Source organism: Podarcis pityusensis (assembly GCF_964106645.2).
Source record: "Podarcis pityusensis genome assembly, chromosome: 8".
Taxonomy (NCBI): Eukaryota; Metazoa; Chordata; class Lepidosauria; order Squamata; family Lacertidae; genus Podarcis; species Podarcis pityusensis.
This window is the reverse complement of record NC_138033.1, coordinates 4,989,342-4,994,319: the sequence shown is the minus strand read 5'-3', so window position 1 is coordinate 4,994,319 and position 4,978 is coordinate 4,989,342.

Here is a 4,978-nt window from a genome sequence, read left to right as displayed (position 1 = left end):
TACAATTTTATTCATTCTCCAGCAGCCTGCAGGAAGGGGGGGCCCAATCACAGCCCAGCTCCTTTGAGCCCCGGTGCACCATGGGGAATGTAGTCCCAGGGTTGCACAGAAACCTTCCTCTCCGCCTCCACCCCAATTCTTTTCCTTTTTTCTGTTTTGCATTATTATTTTCTCTCTCCTTCCTTTGCAAGCCGCGGCAGGGGGTGGGGGGGAAGAGTGCCAGGCGGCTGCCACCAGGGGACTACACCTCCCAGAGGGCCTTGCGTTTGACAGCTGAGAGGGAGGTTGGGTGCGGGATAAAAAAAAAAAAAGAGGGGGGGAAGGAGAGAGGAGGGGTGGCAGCTCCCCGTATAAATCGCGCTGAAATAAATAAATAAATATGCAGTTTGCATCTGGTTAGCGCGCACTTTTGTGCGATTGCATTTAAAGGGAGGCGGTTGCAGAAGCATCTGCAGGTGCAGGGGTCATCATCAATTATTGGGGTGTAGGAAGGAAGGATGGAAGGAACCCTAAATCCTGGCTTTCTTTGATCTCCAAGCTGGAAGCCCTTTCTGTGTCGGGTTATTATTTTTTGGGTGTGTGTGTGTGTTGGTATCTCGATTGTGTAGTCAGAAGGGGATTCTGGAATCTCGCCTTAATTCCATGCCCAGGCTTAGCGCGCGCCCCCTCCCCGCCCCACCAACCCAATTAATGGGGAAGCTGTGCTGAAGACAAGGGTGCTCCTAAACGAGTGCAGAGTGCATTTTCCCTCCCCATTTCAGAGCCCAGGCACAGAAGAGCTTGGGGGGGGGCAGGACCTCCCGAGCCCATCACACACTGCCCCATTTCCCTACAGATGCGGGGGGGGCGCCGCGTGCCTGTGCATGGAGAATTCCTTAGCACTCCCCCCCCCCAGGTGATCAGGGCATTTCCCTACAGAATCCTGTGGCCCTAGATCAGACATCCCCAAACTCAGCCCTCCAGATGTTTTGGGACTACAACTCCCATCGTCCCTGACCACTGGTCCTGTTAGCTAGGTATGATGGGAGCTGTAGTCCCAAAACAGCTGGAGGGCCGAGTTGGGGGATGCCTGCCCTAGGTAGGTGGTTGGACCCCCATCAGCCAGCAGGGTCAAACGTCAGGGGTGATTCTGGGAGCAGCAGCAACATCGGGAGGGCTGCAGGGGGAACCCCCCAAAAAACCCCCACACAGCTGCCTTCTCCAGCCTAGATTCTGCTGGGTGGGGAGAAGGAATTTATTGGGGGGGGGGGTCATATTTGTGTGTGCACAGCCAATACATATATTATTTTGGGGTCACTCTGAAAGTGAGGGCACAACCCATCCCGCTAACGTCGAATTTCCTGCAAGTCAAGCCCACCTGTGTGTCCCAAATGCAAATTTGAGAGCTGCTCAGGGTCCAGCACTCTGTACATGCTCAGAGTCCTTGTCAGCGTCCTTCCACTCCTGTTTCAGGGCCAGCTGAGCCTCTCCCTCTGCCTACAGGCCCCTGCTAGGTGGGGAGCCCCACAATATTATGGGGTAGGGGGCTGCAGGGTGCCAATGTGGGGACTAGGGGCAAGAAAACCCTGGCCCACCAGTGTGTGTGGCAGGGTCATCGTCACCACTGAAGAGGAAACCTAAAAGCCTTGAAGAGAGATGTCCATTGTTGCCTGTTGCCTATGGACACTCTGCATATCCTCAGAGGCAAGCTGGCATGGAAAAGGAGTTCTAGACCAGAGGTTTTTTTATTAGTAATTTTAGGTGCAGAGATACCTAAGGAGCAGTAAATACTATATATTTTATGCAACAACAGCAGCCTGGATATTACTGGCCTAGAGATGGAAAGAAGATAAAGTCCCGACCAGAGACGAATGGTTGATGAAGATGATGGACTAAGCCAAAATGGCAAAAATGATTGGGAAAATCAGAAACCAGGAAGAGAACTACTTTAAGAAGGAATGGGGAAAATTTTACAATGTATTTAAGAGAACGCTGTAAACTACTAAAAACTTTGGCAGGATTTGAGTGACGCTTGTAATGTACTAAAATTTAAGGTAAAAATGGATTCTTTAAGAAAAATAGAGAAAATAAGTGAAGCAGTTGAAAAAAGATTGATAATGGTAACCATGGAAGGGCGGAGGGGAGTCAAAGGATTCAGGAATTCCTAAATGGTGATGTTGATGTTTAAATCTAAAATCTGCAATGTAAAACTCAATAAATAAAAAGATTTAACAAAGAAAGGAAAAGGAGTTCTAGAGCTAGCTTTCCGTCCCCCTAGTGGGTAGACAACCTAAGGCCCGGGGGCTGGATCTGGCCCAATCGCCTTCTAAATCCAGCCAGTGGACGTTCCAGGCATCCGCGTGTTTTCACATGAGTAGAATCTGTTCTTTTATTTAAAAAGCACCTCTGGGTTATTTGTGGGGCCTGCCTGGTGTTTTTACATGAGCAGAATGTGTGCTTTTATTTAAAATGCATCTCTGGGTTATTTGTGGGGCATAGGAATTTGTTCATTTCTTTTTTCAAAAAATAGTCTGGCCCCCCACAAGGTCTGACCGACCCCCAGTGGACCGGCCTCCTGCTGAAAAAGTTTGCTGACCCCTAGACCCCTAGGAAGGTTGAGGCCACTTTAACTCGTATTAGTATTTTTGCTTTTGTTATGTTCTGAATTTTCAAAAATTGATTTTAATATTTTATCTTTTTGCAAACCGCTTTGAGGTTTCCCTTCCAACCCAGCAGTATAAACATTTTGTAAAATAAACCAATAAGTAGCCTTCTTCCTTCCAAAGTAACTTTGTGCTTAAGAACCTAAGAAGTGTCTGCAGAATCGGGCCCGCATCCCTCTTCTCCCAGTGTCCAGCCCAATGTCCGTTATTGGAAACCTGAGAAGAAGATGAGAGCAGGAAAACATATGGTCTTCCTGAGATCCCCTTCAACTGGGATTCAGAAGCATGGCTGCCCCCAAACATCCTAGCCAGTAGCCCCCCCAAGCCCTCCATGAATTTGCCCACTCCTCTTTCAAAGCCTTCCTAGTTATTGGAGGACGCGGGTGGCTCTGTGGGTTAAACCACAGAGCCTAGGGCTTGCCGATCAGAAGGTCGGCGGTTCGAATCCCCACGACAGGGTGAGCTCCCATTGCTTGGTCCCTGCTCCTGCCAACCTAGCAGTTTGAAAGCACGTCAAAGTGCAAGTAGATAAATAGGTACCGCTCCAGCGGGAAGGTAAACGGCATTTCCGTGCACTGCTCTGGTTTCTCCAGAAGCGGCTTAGTCATGCTGGCCACATGACCCGGAAGCTGTACACCGGCTCCCTCGGCCAGTAAAGCGAGATGAGCGCCGCAACCCCAGAGTCATCCGTGACCTAATGGTCAGGGGTCTCTTTACCTTTACCTAGTTATTGGGACTCTTGTGGGAGGGAGTTCCACCGTTTAACTCTCGGCTTCGTGAAGGACTTTCTTCCATCTTTCCCAGATCTTCCAGCCTTCAGTTCCATTGCTTGCTCAGGAGTACGGATGCTTTGAGAGAAAGAGAAAAATAACCTTTTCTCTACTTTTCCCATTCCAGGCACAATTTTATATACTTCTGCCCTGTCGCCTTACTCGCCATATCTCCAAAAAGTCCCAAATGCTGCAACCTTTCCTCCCGGGGAGTTGTGCCGGAACGTTTGCCGTTTTCTGAACTTTTCCCAACTCCTGCAACATCCTTTTTTTTGGCAGAGAAGGGACCAGAAATGCACAGAGGATCCCAAACGCAGGAGACGAGAAACTCATTTGCCTCTTCAGTCGTGGCTTTTAAAAGGCTCTCATGAATTTTTGTGGGAACTGTTGTGATTTATTACTCATTTCATGCTGCAGGATAAAAATGAAAAGCAGGCAGAGGTGTGTGTGTGTGTGTGTGTGTGTGTGTCCAGCTGCTCTCCTCCTCAGAAATGCTTGGAAGCTTTTTGAAAAGCAAAAATTACAAGCTCACCTAGAAGTTCCTTATTTTGGAAATGGAAAAAAACAGCATTAATACTACAAAACGCCCAGCCAGCCCCTCCCCACAAAGTTCCTCCTGCTGCTCCGGGGGGGGGGGGGACGACGACGACGACCAAAAACCTCCACATAAATATTGTTGTTGTTGTTTAGTGGTGTCCGACTCTTCGTGACCCCCTGGACCAGAGCACGCCAGGCACTCCTGTCTTCCACTGCCTCCCACAGTTTGGTCAGACTCATGCTGGTAGCTTCAAGAACACTGTCCCACCATCTCGTCCTCTGTCGTCCCCTTCTCCTTGTGCCCTCCATATTTCCCAACATCAGGGTCTTTTCCAGGGAGTCTTCTCTTCTCCTGAGGTGGCCAAAGTATTGGAGCCTCAGCTTCAGGATCTGTCCTTCCAGTGAGCACTCAGGGCTGATTTCCTTCAGAATGGAGAGGTTGCAGTCCATGGGACTCTCAAGAGTCTCCTCCAGCACCAGAATTCAAAAGCATCAATTCTTCGGCGATCAGCCTTCTTTATGGTCCGGCTCTCACTTCCATACATCACTACTGGGAAAACCATAGCTTTAACTATATGGACTTTTGTCGGCAAGGTGATGCCTCTGCTTTTTTTTATGCCACATAAACATACAAGGCTCAAAATTGGGCTATTATATTACTGGCTTTATTTTGTCATTTATTATATAATACAAATATGTGGAATTCTTAGATACAAAACATTTGGAAATAAGATAGAAAATAGAAAGCGGGGGGGGGAGGGGAAGGGATTTTCTGTGTCCAGGCAGTTTGGGGGGGGCAGGAGAACCAGAGCCCCCTTCCACCCCCAGCCCCAGCCCCCCTGTATGCTCTCTAGGTGGGAGGGGGCGGAGGAAGGAATGGCTACTCAGTTGGGGGGGGCATCAAGCGTGATGTGTGCCCCCCCCGGTACAAATGGTACCAGGCTCACCAGCTCCATCGCCTGGGGGGGGGGTTGCCACAGACCCCAAACAGCAGAAGCGTGGCTGGATTCTTCTTAAACTGAACCTGCA